This window comes from Puntigrus tetrazona, chromosome 18, assembly GCF_018831695.1.
Source record: "Puntigrus tetrazona isolate hp1 chromosome 18, ASM1883169v1, whole genome shotgun sequence".
In the NCBI taxonomy this organism is placed as follows: Eukaryota; Metazoa; Chordata; class Actinopteri; order Cypriniformes; family Cyprinidae; genus Puntigrus; species Puntigrus tetrazona.
Window position 1 is genome coordinate 13,122,630 of NC_056716.1, and position 18,996 is coordinate 13,141,625.

At 38.6% G+C, this 18,996-nt stretch overlaps 1 protein-coding gene across 7 annotated transcripts in view; it reads left to right on the plus strand.

Moving 5' to 3' along the window:
• large2 (LARGE xylosyl- and glucuronyltransferase 2) overlaps window positions 1-18,996 on the plus strand; it is a 113,227-nt gene that overhangs the window by 70,662 nt on the left and 23,569 nt on the right. For 6 of the 7 annotated variants that reach the window (XM_043264547.1, XM_043264550.1, XM_043264552.1 and 3 more), the window contains one exon: window positions 2,894-2,992. The gene's annotated coding sequence lies outside the window, so the exon portion shown is untranslated. Of the gene's footprint in view, window positions 1-2,893; window positions 2,993-14,180; window positions 14,626-18,996 lie in introns of those variants that run through there. The other variant, XM_043264551.1, reaches the window with a different exon arrangement.

Sequence of the window (18,996 nt, forward strand, 5' to 3'; positions counted from 1 at the left end):
CTCCCCAGCTGCTGGGGTTTCAACTCTTCGATTGACTGAAGATTGATTTGATGGATAGGATCAGTTATGGCAGGTCACTAACAGAATCAGGCCTTTTGATTGGATGATTGACTGCCTTATTCATGCCAGTGACTGATGGGTTGTTTTAGTGCATATTAGACTCCGGCATGCCACCGTATGCATAGCTGACGAGGTTTTCCAGCGCATGAAATACTACTTTAAAAACTATTTCAAATAAATGGCGTTGTTTTGAATTTTGTAGTCAACAAAGAATCCTAGAAGAGTTTTTTTTTTCAGAATTCTGAGGGGAAAAAAGTATGGTTTCCACAAAAATGTAAAGTAGCTCAACTGATTTAAACACTGTTAATAATCAGAAATGTTTCTTGAACACCAAATGCACAGATTAGAATTATTTCTGAAGCATCATTTGGCACTGAAGACTGAAGTAATGATGCTGAAAATTCAGCTATGCATCGCAGGAATTAATCACATTCGGAAAACAGTTATTTTAAATTGCAATACTACTGTTTTTGCTGTAATTAAAAAAAATAATAAAATAAACCTACATACATAAACGCAGCCTTGGTAAGAATAAAACACAGTAAGACCACTAGAAATTTGTCACTCAATTAAGGTCTTTCAAATACGACATGATGCTAGTCAGCATATTATATGGACATGTGTATATATATATATATATATCAGATGTATCTACAAAAGTATGCTATGACATTGTATCTCAAACTGTAATATGCCCAAGTTGGTCTACGTGTGATGACAGTCGGTCAGTCAATCTCAAACGCCGTGTGTGTGAATGTAGCCTTTGGCAGAGACACTCTACCTCATTTTGGTAATCTCCTCAGGGCAATAGACTACCTGTCCCCCACACTGTGGAGATATCGCTTCCCCCAGGCTTTAATGACTCTTCCATTATTTTCCACTCCGGGCTCGTAATGACCCCTTATTATGCTGTTTGGACACAAACCGGAGTGACAGCACTGCAATTAAGAGTCACAGAAGACTTAGAATAACCCCTTCAGACCACCTCAACTTGCTGTGCACAAGCACCGCAGGCCACTATCACATCCCTCCCCCAGAACCTCGTTCTTGTGACCAGAATTTAGGCTGGAATTTTAGGGCTGTCTGTTTCACAGACCCAGATTAATAATATCAGGTATTCATCTTGCGTAGCATTCCTGAATTGAAGGCCATCTGTCAGTTATGTTCAGCCCAATATTTTTATAAGTTTTTACGCTGTAGCATTTGTTGTCTAAATATGCCACATCGGTCTATAGTGCTATATAAACCTTATGAAAAATAAATACAATTTGCATACTTTGAAATTATATACTTTAAAAGAGTATCCCTAAGTGTGAACTAGCTGTGCTGTTTTCAGACACATAATTGCACATGTTTCTGACTTTGCTCACATGTATAACAACTTACAACAAACATTGAGAATATTTGTACTTTTTTTACCACCTGGCACCTAAAATTTCTTTGTATATTTGTCATTACGTGATATTATTCTTAAATATTGGATTCATTGATTTGTGACTTTTTTAATTCATTAAAGGGCTCAATGATTTTTTTAAATTTAAAATGTTCAGTCAAAATCCCAGATGCATAAGCTCAGACTTAGAGTCGTATGATCAATCAATTCCAAGAAAAAAAGAGGATACACTTTATTTTGATAGTCCACATTCTACTAAATATAAGTAACTTTGTAACTACATGTGAACTACATGTCAGCTAATTATCATTAATTTGCAAACACATGTCTAGTAACTCTCAGAGTAGACTGTTAGGGTAGGTTAAAGGTTAGTAGACCCATCAAATTAAAGTATTAGAAGTTATTAAGCAGACAGTCTACAAATACTCTAATGACTGCTAGTTAACATTTTGTTGCTAAGTTACTTACTGTTAGTAGAATCTCTAAAATGGACTATCAAAATACAGTGTTACCAAAAACAACACCAAACCTGGGCTTGAAATAAAAGAAGTTGACAATTTGGCCTACAACCAATCCATTTTCAAAAGAAATCCAAAAAGATATTTTGAAGCAGCAAACGACGCCGCATCTCACCGGCTTTTATTGTATGAACAAAGCATTATTTTGTGAAGTACTTAGCTTAGTTTAAGCAGCAAGACCTCCATGGTCAGCCTGCTTCAACAAAATGACAATGCAGGTCAGCTGACTAAGCTTTGCTGGTAAATAGCTTTATTCTCCTAGGCCAACACTAAACCAGCTCTAACCAGCTTAGACCAGCATGCCTACAGTTGACACCCCCCTTCGGTTTTCCACAAGTTGTCCGTCTCCTCCTTATACAGTCCAGCACGCTGATCACACTTTCTCAGCTGGAGCTCTGAGATGTGCTATGCTCAGTTCAACAGGCTCTTGTGGTAGGTAGGAGGACGCAATATGTCTCTGCATGAAGAGGAACAGTGAGAGATAAAGCACGTTTAATTTACAGCCAAACAAACCTATGAGTCAGAGCTATGTGATGAAAAGACGGCTCCCGCAGAGCACAGATGCTGTATTAACTCATGATTTGTTCACTGCACAGTCCTCGCTTTGACCTTTCGTTAAGTCGACCTCAATCAATATCAATAATCTTACTTGTTAAGTTGCAACCACAAAAACCCGAGGCGCCTTAAAAGAGCATCTTAGAGTGCTTGAAATGCGCACCTTGATTTGTGACCCATTTTTTAGGTTCCAAAAGATTTGTTTTAAATGTACTGTAGGTGTGCGCGGGAGTGGATACGCCGAGTTCACCTTTGCACCCGAGTTACATTGTAGCATCGTTTTATGTAATATTTCAAGTACAACAGAAGCTTCATATTTAATGTGGCATATTAGGTTGAAAATCTGTGTTATTACTTTCTGTTGCAGGTTTCAGAGGGGTTGAAAGTAAAGGTTTTCCAGTGATTAATCAGTCTGGGTCAGCAAACACGTCTCTTCTGCATCACAGAGCTTCCAGGACGCATTCTGGTGAGTCACCGGTGGAGGTTTATTTTTTTTTATTATCTGAAATATTATTCTGAAGTCCTTTTCCCATAGTTTGTTTCGATGATATGTTATGCAGAGGTCAAACACTTAATCTTTGACCCCATTGGCTGATGACCTTTTGAAGCACAGCCAAAGATTACTGGACAATTTACATGATTACGTGGGCTGTGTTGGCATGAAAATGAATAGGATAGAGATAGAGACTGATCCTGTGCATTTAGATACAATAAGGTGCAAGCTGCCAATGCTGGGTGCTTTGAAATGGCCCGGGAATGTTTTGTAGTATTTTGCAATTTTCTTTTTTTTATGATTAAATATATTTTTGTCCTTGTCACAATGGGATTATTTAGCCGTTTTCCTTGCATAATTGAGACAATCTGTGCACCACTGTCATTGTGTCCATCACAGATATGCAAGATGAGTCAGTCTCTTTCTATCTGAAAAATGGCACCTGTGAGTAAGAAGGATGGACACATTGTGCTTCTTACCAGCATTTTATGTTTGGGTGGCTTACTGTAAGGAATCTTTCCTGAAAAAGAAATTCCTTTAGCAGTATTTTTGCAGAAAGTATATTTTGCTGCTTCTGCATGTTTAGTGGTGGGTATACTTTCTTTAAAACATGACCGTGCTTAACATATTATTATATAATGGTATAATGCATTCGGATTTAACGTCTCTCGCATTTTGAATTGATTGACTCTACACTAAACCAAACTGAAAGAAAAATGTGACATAAAAGCACATTTGCTTAAGCAACCATGCTTTGTTCTTGGTTTGGCTTTTTTGTTGTATTCGAGTCCACTGCATCATACAAATACAAAACTCTGAATGGATATTTAAATAATTGCAATTGGAAATTAGCTGCTATGTTTATGGCGTTTCCAGGGTAACCTCTGGTGTTTCCGCTGTTCAGCACCCTCTGCTGTCAAAGAGTGAATGTGCGCTTTCATTCAGTCTCTCACGTGTTTCGCCATGTGCTTTTCATAATGGTTTAAAGTGTTCTTAGAAGACATCCAAAATTCTGAATTATTGAAAAAAAAATTGGTATTGAAGCTCCCACGATAACAACACAGTGCATATTCATTATCGTGATATATCTCATTACCGAATACCGGCACATATCTAGGACACAATGTGTTTTGATTTTGTAGTTCCTACAAGTTAATTGGCACTTTATGCGACACAATGTCAAGGCATATCTTTTTCACCTTCAGCAATGTTTCAGAGCAATCGGCAAGACCCTTTCCTTTACGAGCTCATATATGTTTACTCCTTTTGTTGTCAATGTTCAAGGTTTAATGTCTAGACATCTTACTTAGCAGTCCTGCCATGATGTGTTCTGAAAAGCTTTTCATGCAGAGGTTAAAGTGGCGCATGATGTTTTTGTCAAGAAATGTGTTGAAGCTCTGACATGAATCATGTGAAGGGGCCCAACACCTTCAAATAAAATAAAATAAAAAAATCGCTCAGCAAATGTTAAATAAAGCTGTTTATTTGCTCGGAATGAAACTCGTCATCCTCCTTCTTTAAGTGGTTGTCAGGGAAACAAATCATTGCAATGCTAAAGCCATAAACAACTCACTTAAATGTTATGTATTCCCATCTAAAGGGCAGAGATGCACACTTATATACTTTTATATCCACAAACAAACAATCCGTGCAACTAGAACATTTAAAAGGGTGCATTAGCCGAACTCATGAAATATTGATTGTTACACATTATTTAGTTTTATCACTGATAATGGCTTTTGGGTGCTTTGCTATCAGACTCTGTAGAGGATCTGTTAGGTCAAGCCTTTGCATCTTCTGTATCGGAGTTCAAGTTACATCCGCTTTCAGGAAGAAGTGGATATCGAAATGTTTAGCTCTGATGTATTAGAAGCAGCTGATGGTTCATCTGTCGCAAATGTGGTGTTTGTTTCATCAAAAAGAACGTAGTGATTCTTTTGGTGCCGGAGCGCGACTGTTGCTGACGGTTTCTACAGCGTGTAGGCAGGTTGCTAGAGAATTAGCGTGTGTGGAGGTTGTGCAGACCACAACCCACAGACTGCCCTTGGCTTCGAGAAGGCTGAGAAACAATAAAGGCTCCTGAGAGGGGGCAGAGAACCCTGCTGATAAACCCTGCAGCTTAGACTGGATTTCCATGCTGGTCCAGGCTGGTCTGTGTGGGCTAGAGCTGGTAATGGAAGATCAACCTCTGAGCAATACAGATTTTCTCTTGGAACCCAAAAGACCTCCAGAAATGACATATTTCACCAGGAAAGGCCACGTTGTTTACCTGTACTGTAAAATTTGGCTAGTGAAGCTGTTTTTTTCTGACGAAACTAGAAGTCTTGCTGGATCCCAGAGGAACAGAGCTTGCTCTTCCATGGCTGATGAAAATTGCAGTTATTTTTAATGCAAGTATTAACTTTATTGCAGGCTTATATTTCAAAAATCATAATAGCCACATGTGAGACATCATATTTGGTTGATAACACAACCCCCTAATCCAACCGTTTTTTTCTCTCCCACATTTTTTCTCTATTCTATTGGTTAAATCAAATTTTTTTTAATTAAATACCTTGTCTAACGAATTAATATCATGACATTTTATAAAATTTAAACATTTTTTAAACCTTTACCAATATTTTGGTAAAGAAACCAGTGAAATTTGGGCTATTGCTTAAAAAAAAAATTGCATATGCGAGTAGGTCAGAACATATCTGAATTTGTGCAACCTCAGATAGTAGATGATGCAACAAAAACTTCCTTCACATCGCTAAGGAGACTTTTTCCTTTACATATCAACTTTATTTTAGGTTGGAACCTAAAATTACGAAGAATAAAGCTATAAAATTAACATAACTCAGATCATTTGATACAGACTTGCTTGGAAAAACTTGATAAGAAATATTGTGGAGTTCAATCTCTGAGGAGAAACATATGAGATTATTTAGGGTTTTAATTTCCTCTCCATTTATTTCCACTTCTGTCTATGAGAAACCACGAAGATAGTCAAGAAGCTCAGTGAAAACATTACTTCACAAGTTCCTATTGTAGCCTGACTTCATGCTGCTCTGACCTTTCACCTTTCATCGTGTGTGAGTCAGCAGACCCACTTGCTCTCCCACAAGTTGTGCAACACATATAAGAAAAGGCCCTCCATAAAATAGACCAAATAAATCATGTTCAATCTCCGAGCCCTTTGGGTTCAAAACAGGATATGCTCTTTTAGGGTGTTTTATAGCCATTTCTAGTTGTTAAAGGAACTTTTATCCCAGTCTCCCACCGGTACACCCTGTGTTAATACCTGGTGGTGTTCTCTTTCAACGCCGAATTGGATTGCTTAGGCCTTCGGCGGTGAAACTCGGATAAGTGTGGCAGATGCAAGCTGTAAAGACTGTCCCAGGGCCGTGCTGGTATGGAGCAGAGCTGTCTCTGACAGAATGAGAGATTGCAGGAACTAGTTCAGATGAGCCTACTGGAGATCACTTTGTTTTGAAGGGTGGTGAAGAGGAGGGGAAAGCTCTGTGATTCATGCTCCCCTAATGGAAAGCTCTCAGTGTCCTGGAGTACACACTTCAGTACAACACACTCCCACTTTTCATCCACAGAAAAAAAAAAAAAAACTCTTCTTGCCCTCTTTAGAAGGTAGAGGAACAGGGGAAAAAATGCTTTCCTCACACGCAAGCCTTATAAACGCCACACAATCTTTCGACCCTGTTAACCCTACCTTCTGAAAACAGATAGTGGCCTGCAGGGATTTAGTCAAGGCTTCTGCTGTCGTCTTTTATCACAATTTGATGAAATTTATCACCGCTGGCCTAAAATGCACCTCTGATCAAATTACAAGAGTTCAAACAGAGTGTCTTATGCAAATGACATTGGTTTGATGAAAAAAGAAACAGAAGCAGATGCCTTTTTAGCCGTACCAGGTCAATTTGTGGGGCTTTCAGCCGTGTCTCAGTGGAATGAGCGTTCCCTCCGCTTTCACTCGCATAATTGAAGAACAAACTCCTTTAAGCATTTGACTGACACGTGATCTCGCAAACTCAGTTCTTTGCAGGGGTCTGAGAGGCGTTTTGAAAGAATTGTGACTCAGACCCCTTTAAAGTAATCTGAACTCCACCAATCTCGAGAGACAGTCTTAGTCAAAGTTTGAATAAATAGCTTTGGCAGTCTGGTAGATGCCATGACTAATTATGCAGTTAAAAATCGTGGTTCTACAAGATCATGTTTTTAATATGCTCTTATAGAACCACGATTTTTTAAAATTGTGACCTGAATTCTTTCAGTTTTATGCAAAGAAATATTTTATGAAAAGATTTTTATGCAATTGGCTGGCACTTTCATTGTTGATGTTGCTGATTTCTTGCCTTGTGCCAGCTGAGAAACAGAAATAAATACTGCTTTTGTATTAATTACTATTATTATTATTATTATTATTATTTTTAATTATTTTTAATATTTTGTTAATTTTACAGTAATACTAAAAACAACAAAATAATATTATCAATATTAATTATTAAATATATGTTGCTGCATATATTTAAGAATAATTAATAAACATTAATAAACATATATATAACATATAATATATATATATATATATATATATATATATATATATATATATATATATATATATATATATATATATATATATATATATATTTTTTTTATTTTTTTGCATTTATTTTATTAGTTGTAGTTGTTATAGTCACAACTACGATGGACAAAAATTAGGTCAGGGACAAGAGATGTGGGTTCATGTTTTGGTTCAGTGAATTAGATTATTTTGTAAGGAGACTGCACGTCTGTTTTAGTAGTGCAATTTTTTTTGTCTTTTTGTCCTTTTTTATTAGAAAACATATCACGCCCAGTAATGCATCCTCAAACACAAGATGGCATCCAAAAAAGCTTTCATATCTGGTGTTCCTGATAATGCTAACTGGCTCCTGTGAGATCCAGTAAAATCCTTCAACGTCTGAGCGTGAGAGTGTGTGTGTGTGTGTGTCATTGATGGTGAAAGAGAGTTAGAGATGCTGTTTGTAAATGAGAGATGACAGTGTGAGACATGACAGCTCCCTCTCAGTTTCATCCGATTCGTATTTTTTATGTGCAAACAGGCTCATGAATAATGCAAAGGCAGGTTAAATGATGTCACAGATGCAGAATAAGCTCAGTGTTTGTTATTGATATGCATGTGCCGCTTCCGTGGACGTGGGTGTGTTTACTGTGAGTGCACGAAGCCTCCTGCTATTTCGCGGGGTATGAAACTGGGAGACGTGCACGCCTCGGTTGGATAGTGAGATCGAGGAGATTTAAAGAGAGGAGTTAGTCTCAGCAGCCAGAGAAAGGGCGTCTCAGTAGACAGATAGTTAGTGAACCCAAGATCTGGGCGAAAACAATATTGGCAGCTTCCGTTCCCCCGCTCACAATCTGCTGTCTGTTTACCAAGTTGAAGGCCAGGCTGCCTGCGCAAACTCTCAGGTTCAAAGCACTGTTGTTATGTAGGACAGCTCCAGCTTTTCTTTGTGGAAAATGAATGCGTAAGAATATAGATTAAGGTCTACTCAGGGCGAGATGGAAAGTCCTCTGACCTTCTAGACTGCCGACTCATTCTTATACAATAGACTTTTTAAACAGCTTGTGAATGTGTCTATCGACTTTCGCTGCGAAGCCCATGTAGCCTGATTGGATCTTGCACCGCACCATCTGGGACCAGAACAAAAGATATTCTGCGTAAGTGGTCGTGATTAATTCTCAGAAGGTCACAGCAGATGTCCAGCAGAGCTGCAGCCCTGGACGTGAGGTGTTAGCGCCGCGGACCTTTCGAAGGCCTTCAAAGTCATGTTATGTGTTCAGGTGCTGGTGGTTTGAAGCGCTCTCCCCAGGCTGCTGTTCATAACGCCTCTGATTTATTTTCCGTTTTGGAAATTGCATGACCGTGGGAGCCTGGCCAGGGACCAGCAGACATGAAGTCGGTACATGAACAGTGCTCGGTATGATAGAGGGAGATGGTGAGTTTGCACTTGTCAAAAAACAAAAAAAACACACCTATCTGCCTTTTTAAAAATTCATACTTTTATGCAGGATTATGCAAAATTCAACGGTTTCCAGCTGAAAAATGGACACTAGTGGCAGTCAAACACCAACACCATTTTATCCTGTTCACAAACGTTGTGATTGAAGTTAGTCCTTTCTGAACAACTGATGGAATTTTCCGCCATTTGACAAGACTTCACTGCTATTGATGAAATTTTGTTTTCAGCGATACAGGTATGCGGTAGGGGGCGCTATTATGCGACTTCTTAAATGACACTGGAGCAAATATGTATACACATGTAAGCAACCGTGATTATTAACATCATATACATCTAATCTGCATTACATTACTGAGCCAAACGTTGAATCTATGAAGATGGATTGTGCCATGTTTAAGGGTGTTTATGGGCAATATTTACTTTATCTATGTTTTGATCATCGTTCTGAATTCAATCAGGACCTATCTTTGACAAATTAGATTTTCTCAGATGTTTTTTTCAAGCTAAATAAGCTAAAAGCTGCTTTTTTAAAGCAGAGACTTTTTTCTTTCTTTTGATATATTGTACTGTATGCTCAAATATTGTAAGTGACATGATTTTTTTGTGAAAATGATCAAACACTCTGGGGCTGGCTGTAGCAACTTAAAAAATGCTGGCACAGAAATAGTTAATAAAGACTATTATTATTAAATTCATACAGATTTGGATCTACTCGAAGGTGAGGAAATTTAGACATTTTGAAATGATGAATTTTCATTTTTGGTTGAACTATTCCTTTAAACTATAAAACAGAACATACTTTTGAAAGAAGCAACCTAATATCACTTTGCAGAAATGTCCCGCAGGCACATTTTTCGCATGGATTACAGTTATTGATACCACGATGCTTCGGACCGCTTTATTCTCCAGCAGTAAGGGTTAAAGGTCACGTGTAGCTAATGAAAGGGATGTTGAGCTAATGGATGGCTTCACCACAGAAATTTCTCACACGCTCGACACCCCTCAGCTACAAATGACCTTTGACCCTTTATTTTCCAGGAGTGAGAAGCAAAGAAGAGTCACAGAGCCAATAACTAATAACAGACACTAATAACAACTCTCTCCATCTGTCATACTGAGCGCACCATCAGCATTTTCATCTCCATCCCTGGCGGGTTTCCCACAGTCATGGAAAAATGGGAAACAACAGGGATTTTGTAATAGCTTGGAAAATGGGAAGAAAATCACATCTTAAAAACCAATTATGGAAAATAGTCGTATGGTCACATTTATGCAACACAGATTATAAAGCAGCTCCAAGGTAATGGTATTAATAATAAATGCTCTAAAACGCCAATGCTGTTATTATTCAGCTCAATTCAGTCCGGTGTGGATTCGATTTAGTTGTTTTTATCAGTGTTAAGATTGAAGTAATAGTCATAATTACATGTTTTATTTACTTGCAGTCTCTATAAACTAATTTTTAAATATTCATATCCAGTAATTCATGGAATTCATGGTAATTCGTAAAAAATTCTTGGAAGTCCATTAATCAGTGTGTGGGAACCCTACGCTGACCAATCAGCTGCTAAGCTCACATAATACCTCCCCCTCACCATGGCAACAAGTTTGGTAACTATGGTCAACCTTTCAAAAAGCAGCCTTCTTAATTAGTGCGATTAGCACAATTAGTAAGAGACAGGGGCATAAAGAGAACATTCTGTTCTTTATGAGAAAGCCGTTGACTTAATACGCCGGTTTGTCTCGTTTAAGAGTTCAGTAAGACACCGGTGCGGGTGCATGGCGAGCTGATTAAGTTTACTCAGCGGAGGTAAGATGCTGTCTGTGTTATTTTAGTCATGTCTGAGGTCTCAGATACAGTCGCCGATCGGGATGCAAGCAGCTGACGCTGCGATTGGGTGGAACTCCGCTTAGAAAAGCTGTCTGGAGCCGGAGATTGGAGTGACCGCAGACCGAAGAGAGACAGCACTCAGTAGAGTTTGCTAACTCCAAAGCCAAGCTCTCTTGCTTCTCATCCTGCACTTGTCAGGACTAAATAAATTGTCACTTTTCCCGTCAGCTTTATGTGTGTGCGCTTGCGTGTGTCAGTATCGATTATTTTCGCTCAAAACCTCGCGGCCCTCAAGCAATATTCTGTTCCCATCAGCCACCGAGAGTCCGAGCGAAGCACAATGCAGAGACTTTTTGACCTCTCGACCCTTGCAAATCCTCTGCGGTGGCCTAGGTGTTATATTTCTTGTTGTTTTGTCACGCCAAAGCCCTCTGTCCTGACGGCCCTCATGAGTTTGTTCGCACTCAGGCAGGAGGATTAGAGAGTGTTTTCACTGCAGGTTGGCATTGTTAACATCATTTCCTACACGAGTCCATGAGTCATAAAATGTGCTGGTGTCTGTATTCCGGCGAGAGAAGAAGACTGATGAGCAGAATGTAAGTGAAATAGTGAGAAAATTCATACGGCAAGTGTCAGGCGCAGTGTTTTAGTGGATATAGTAGCGGACAACAGAGGAAACTCTCCAGATGATTCAGTGTTTATCCCTCGCACAATGACTAAACCGGAGATTAGTCCTTAAATGCTAAGCTCTGGGTTTCTACAGCTATTATTTTTCAGCGAATTCGTCACAGAGATTGTGATATTGTGTTCACGAGGATTATAAATATGCAGCTGTCGCAGCCGTAAACACATATGCGCCAACGTGTTGGGTGGTGCCACTCATGCAAGCGATGCAAGTTCAGCTCGTGTCATTTCGTGATTTATGAGCTGTTTATTCCTAACTATCTGCGAAATAACAAAATGTAAAAAAATCTGAAGAAATCATATTTTGATTACTGAAAAATAAATTATCAGTATAATCATGTAATGAGAACTGCAACGAAAGTAATGGAATAACAAGGAGAGAATCCAATATTTCTGCATATTTTTTCATTATTTTCATGACAATTAAGCCATAGACACAATAAAATCTGTTTTATATATTTACCATCCCCCACCCATTTAAAAAATATATTTAAAATGGTCTAGGTGCACAATTCATAAAACAAACTATTTATTTGGGTTATTAATTGTGTTTTATATTTTCAGACATTATGTGTATTTATGTGTATTTTTATGATTGATGATCACAAAAACAGTGGTAAATCGAATTAATACAACTTTAACAATTTAATTAAGCTTTCAAACGTAATAAAATTAAAACTAAACTAAAATGGGCGTATTTTCATTAGTTTTACTTAGTATATGTATATAAGTGACCACTATGTATGGTGATGTGATTCATCAGTTGTAGCCAGTTGCTGTGGTGTGTGTGTGTGTGTGTGTGTGTGTGTGTGTGTGTGTGGCTTAAACAGTTGTTAGAGAAACCCAATGCTCTTCATTCTACACACCCCTCCTCCTCATGCACAAGACTCCCCTTGGAGTGATAGATTAGTCCCATCTCCCTCCATGGTGTCTTAGTTTACTGTCACACTTTCCAGTTCCACCCCGGGCTTCTCCAGTGACCTTTACTTCCTTAACGAGGAGAAAACACGAGGTGTTAACTTATCAAACATTCATTTAACTGTCATCTTATCCTCAGTACAACTGAAGCAAGGCAAAGCTGGTGTAGCTTTATTGCCAAGGAGGAATGACCATCTCTGATAGCCACACCATCTCACAATGACTAAACACTGGTGAAAGAATAAATAACAGTGCATTGTAAAAGCTCACTTGCAATTAAACTGAATGGGTTGGTTAATTGAATTAGTAGTATTGACCGTTTTTTTGACAATATTACATTGTAACGAATAATAAGGAGGTGTAACTACAATGTTGCAACTTGGTGCAAGTTTAACACTAACCACTCAAAATGCAGCTAGTGATTGCCAGACAATTCACATGACATATGCATAATTTGTTTTGCATTAACAGCTTCAGCTTCACACATAAGTGATTTTAACACATTGTTTTGTCTCTCTAACAGTGTCTTTTATAGTACAAAACGAGATGTTGAAAATTATCAAAATGGTAACACTTTATATTAAGGTGGCAGGAAGCGCAAGTATTGTCTATAACTATTTCTATATATAACTATCTCCATATATTGTCTCTATATATATTATGTATTGCATTACCTACGTAATGTGTTGTGTTTACCCAGTATTTTTTTGAGGTTATAAAAAATATAAATAACAGGAAAAACTGTTCTCTTATTATACAAGATTATTATACAATATTACTGTGCATTAGTGTAGTATTTTCGCATTTAAAAATATTACATGCCATTCAGTTTATTTGCAGTTATTTGTGAATTTACTAGCAATCTCTGAGTGAAAATGCTACTCCTACGTCATTTTTTTCAGTGTTTTTTGACGCTTTTGCAACAGTTTCTTAGCAAATGCAAAAGCACTGAAAGTTCCAGCTTATGTTTATTCTTTAGCGTGTCCCCACAGTTGTGCTTTTTGCACCTTTAATATTCTTTTCACTGTGAAACGGTGAATGTTCCACCTTAAATCCACGTAAATTGCCCCCATGACTCTAAATGCTGCACTTTCCACGCAGAGGTCAAAGGATTTGTTGAGCAATTTGTTAGCCGTGCGAAGCGTCCTTTGATGAACATACACTAATGCCATTTTGATTCCATGTTATCTTCGTCCAATTTGTTCTTTTGGGATCGCAAATATCTTTGAACCTTACGATGTAAGTTCACAGGAAGTGTGTAAATCATTGAAACGGTAATTCTCTTAGTGATACTGAGCAGAGCGTAGAGATGATGTGATTCATTAAGAGGCTCTCTAGCTCGTCCGCCGAGATAAGAGCTTCTAATGAGAGCCTGTAGAAATCTGAATGACAAAACAAGCCGTTTCATTGTCTGATAAGAATGCTTGATTACACTCGTCTGGAGCTGCCGTCTGCGAGCGCATGCGTGTGACAATCTGTGCTACTGGATCACGTTGCCGGTCAGCGAAGAGGCGAAGCTTCCCAGACTCCTGCATTCCTGCACAACCCATCTTTTGTCATGCAGCAACAGTTATTTGGAAGGTGACACCCTTCCCCCTCCTCTTTCTCCTAAAGTCCATGCCAGTCATCTTTCAGCAAAGGAAGAGAGGGAGGAACGGAGGAGGAGTGAGAGTGAATGAGCCAGCGGAGGTCAGGGCATTTGGTAAATCAGGTGTAGCAGAGGCTCAAAGAGAAGGTTGAAGGTTTTTCCTTCGCGGCAAAGTCGGCAGCCGCGGAGCGAGTTTAAAAGCAATTACAATATACTTTAGAGCGTAAAGAGAGATTTGGAGAGAGACAGAGCAAAAGAGAGAGGCTGAGAGGTGGCTTTGATCCGATCGCGAGACGTAAACCTGCCGTGGCACGCTTGCAGAGAGGTGGAGGGAAAGAGGGAGGAGTTTTTTTTCTCTCCTTCCCTCTCAGACACAGGTAGAGCCGTTCAAAATTTGCCACTAGCGATTGATATCGGCCCCCGAAATCTCATGCACGTCGGGTGCTGTAACTTCATTCAGCTGTCAGACCGTCGTCAAAGCACGCTCAAGCTGCCGGACAGAAGAAGAGAAAGAGAGAGAGAGAGCGAGGGAGAGAAGGAGAGCCGGCCTTGGCGCTGAGCAGAGGTGAAGATAAGTGTGTTCTTTCTCCCCCTTTCAGCTCTCTGAATGCAGGCTTTGTGTATGTGGCTCCTTTTTCTTGCTCTGTTTTTCTCCCTGGTGATATGAGTCTGTCTTCTATTGTAGTGTGAGGTATTGTCCCACTTTTCTTTCTCTCCGCTGTGTAAAAGTTGCTGTGTTTTTGTGGCGCAGAGGTACTTGGGCTTTACAGCACTTTACAGCAGTACAGCAGTGTGTGCGTTTGTGTGTGTGTGTTTGCTGTCTAATGGGTGTGTGGTGTTTGTTGAGGTCAGGTCCTTTGTGTGTCTTGGGGGGTTGGGTTACTTTGGGACGGGACAGCGTTATTAGATAAATCTTACAAATGATGTATATATAATAGCAGTTTTTTATGCTTTCGAAAGTATGTAAAGCTCACCAAAGCTGCATTTATTCGAGCAAAAAAAAAAATTATTATTGCAGTGATTATGTGACACAGAAGATTGTAGTAATGGCTGCTGAGAATTCAGCTTTGCATCATGGGAATACATTGTAAAATATATTTAAAAAGAAGACAGTTATTTTAATTGTTAGAATATTTTGGAATAATGTTACTGTTTGACTGTATTATGGATCAAATAAATACAGAATGGATATGACAGAGGTATTACAATTTGAAGGTGGTTTATGAGGACACTTTCAATGTACTCCTAATTCAAATCATATTAAAATGGTCTTATTTTGAAAATCTAAAAAGGTGTAGGTGTAGAGTTGGTGTACAGGGCAATAGCACCTACAGTTTGTACAGTATAAAAACCATTACCACACTGGAGAGTCCTCATAAACCACAAATGCCAACATGTGTGTGTGTGTGTGATTGCTTGAAGAAAGCAGGTTAGTCTTTTACCCAGTCTGCCTGGGTAACCATTTAAATGGTAACGGTTCAGACAATGGCTTAATGATTTACATTCTAATTGTCATTAGCTGCGTGGAACTTTATCATGTGACTTCACACTGGTTTGTTTCAGCTCAAAAGAGCTTTGAGGTCAGCCTGGATTTCCTCGCTGTGCCGAACAGAGATTGTAAAAAACATTTCACAGGAAGCTCATCTTTATCATTTAAGATGTGCTTCTTCTGTACTTACTCGGCTTAGTTCTTCTTAAGTTGATCTGAAATGCCCCCTCTCATCTGTTGTTTTGTAGTTTAGATTTTTTTTTTAAAAAAAAAGAGCTTTTTGTGAAAAGAGCTGTTTTCTGACGAACCCTTCAGAGCTGATCAATGTTCCTTTCAGGCACTTGTGATGTTGCTTCCACGCAGGTGAAAAAAATGAATGAATGGGCTAAATGAATGGACATCTCTAACTGGAGTCATTGATTTTCAGTATGGGACTGAAGCTGGGAGGAATATGCAGCTCTGATTAGTTTGCCAGACAAGGGCCGCATCCTTGAACAGTGCAGAGATTCAAGTTCATAGTGGCTCCAAACACAATCCAAAAATAATGAGTGTTTCCAAACAGACTGAAGCCCACAGAGGCAGATATTTTTTTTGGGCTTGTTTTCTTCAGACCACAAGGAAGATAAGTAATAACAAAAACACGTCTTGACCAAACAAAGTCCTTGAGTAATATGAGGAAAAATATGTAATTCATGACCTCTATATAACTTAGTAGTAGTAGTAGTCAAAACAGCATGCTAAATATTTGTTGTAAAAAGTTTGCCATAAAAAAGTATTAAAAATTAGAGATCATTATTTTTTTAACTGAATGTTAGGATTGATATATGCTAAGTAAGTTACAGTGAAGACATTTATAATTTTAAATGTCCTTATTAACTTTACATTCATCTAAAATCCCATAAAGTACTAAGCAGCACAACCATTTTCAGTACTGATAGTTATGTGTCTTATCACCTAACCTCAAGTTAGATTTCACAACTACCGTACTCTCACGCCACTGATAACCTGATTTCACAACAACATTCCTATTTTTAACTTATGCCAGTCATTGTAACTAACCTTATATTATACATAGCTTCATGCTGCAAAAAAAAGTAAATATATCAAAATCTGACATCTACAGTAAAATACCAACAGCTGCGGTTTGCAGAACTTTATTTAAAAAAAAAAACTGTAGTAACATTTTAGGCTTTACAGACTGAAACTGTGTTAAAAAAATGTTAAGTTAATAAATCAAGCTATTGTACTATATTATTTATATTATTGTAATACACTAACAGGTGATGAACGACGCATAATAAATCAAAGTTCATCCCAAATTGCACTTCTGTAAGATGTGAAGGGGAATAATAATTTATAAAAGGCGCAGTGTCATTTACACAAATGTTAAACACCATCATGGTGCCGAAATAATGCCATAAACATTAATTTAACATCTGGGAATGTCAATTTATGGTGTTTCACTGTGGATTCTACAATGACTTATTTCTTTTCACTTACAAAACAAAAAATCATTTTAAGAGTTTTACTGTAAAAATGAAATGGAATTACAGTTATTCAGCAGATACAGGTTTTTACTGTAGCATTTTTTTTCCAATGCACACTACTGGTGACTGTCATCCATCAGATGTTGCTGAATATGCTTTGATATTTAATATCATAAACTAAATTCCTGCTGTACTTCAACGGGTAAATTATGGTGCTAGTAATGGAAAGATCAAGGGTTTATAGACAGATAGGCTTATTATAATCGACTTTAGACTGGCCATTTAAAATAGCATTGGAATCAATTAAAAAGCTCTGTGTCATGGTGTGTTGTCCATCACAATATGGGTACACCTTAGTCATAAAAGGATGGACATGGTCAGCAACAGTACTCTGTTGCATCTAAATGATGCTTACCAAGGGGCCCAAAGTGTGCCAAGAAAATATCACACCATTACATAATCAACAACCTTCTGGTGATAAAAGGCATGATAAATCCATGCTTTCATGTTGTTTACGCCCAATTTTGACCTAAACATCCAAACGTCTCAGCAGAAATTAAGACTCATTAGATCAGGAAACCTTTTTCCAATCTTATATTGTCCAATCTTGATGAGCTTTTTCAAACTTTAGCCTCCGTTTTCTGTTCTAGGAGTGCCCCCTTTATTTTTTCTGCTGCTGTAGCCCATCTGCCCCAAGGTTTGGCGTGTTGTGCATTCAGAGATGCTCTTCTGCACATCTCGGTTATTAACGAGCGCTTATTTGAGTTAGTGTTGCCTTTCTATCAGTTTGAGGCAGTCTGGCCTCTCTCCTCCGACCTCTGGTCATTTTGCCCATAGAACTGCCACTCGCTGGATATTTTCTTTTTTTTTTTTCAGATTATTCTCTGTAAACCCTAGAGATGCTCATGCATGAAAATCCCAGCAGATCAGCAGTTCCTGAACTACACAGACACTCCCGTCTGGCACCAGGAACTACATTCAAAATCACTTAACTGACCTTTTTCCACATTTCTGAACTCCAGCAGACTGCTTTGATGATATCTACATATCTAAATGCATCGTGTTGCTGTCTCTATCTATCTTTAAAGTTTCTGTCGGTGATTTAAAAATCATCTCTTCAGGATTGATAAGTTTGGGAAGCTCTGCTCTGCACCATGTGACTTGGCAATGCACAGCTAAAGCACAAGTCTTTTTAAAGTACTGGTTGTCTCATGGATGGCAGCTCTTTCTTTCTCATTATCATCTATCACTCTGTCTATATCTGTATCTCTCTCTCACACTCACACACACACAGACGTATGATTGAGGCTTTGTGGTTTTTTTGACTATAAGACACTAAGAGATTGAAGCTGATTTGGTTTCCTGACTTGGAAGAGAGAAAGATTAGCCGGATTTTAGGCCTCAAAGGGACAACTGCAGCATGTGAGGAGATATTAAGTGGAAAGAGAGGGATTGAGCAAGGGGGAGAGAGAGCAGTGTTTTTGAAGATTAGCCCCCTAATGCACTGAGTATCAGACCAGTGGGATGGACTCGCACACTGAGACTTTATGAGTGATATCCCAAGATCCCTTGCTGCAAAGCCACTGGGGAGAAGTTCTTAATGGCTGTCAGTTCTCCTCTGGTGGCTTAAAGATGGAAAGAGACATTTCAAACCTGGGTCTGTGCGGTTCAGTCTTCAAACCTTTTGAAGTTCACACACGCCGAGAGATTTTCTGTTGTTAGTTCGGGGCGCTAATGATCAGACGCTTGGCATGTCCCTGTTTTGTGGTCTTATATTAAGCCAGCATCCAACAAATCTGTACTCAAAGAGAAGAGGCAATACGACTAATTTTACAAATACAAACCAGCAAATACTCGCTGTCTGCTGTCAGCTGCCCTCTAACCTAAAACCTTAAAATTGACGGATTGAAACTCTTTGCTTTGGCAACAGCTCACTTAGGGGTCTTTGGGTTAAAAAAAA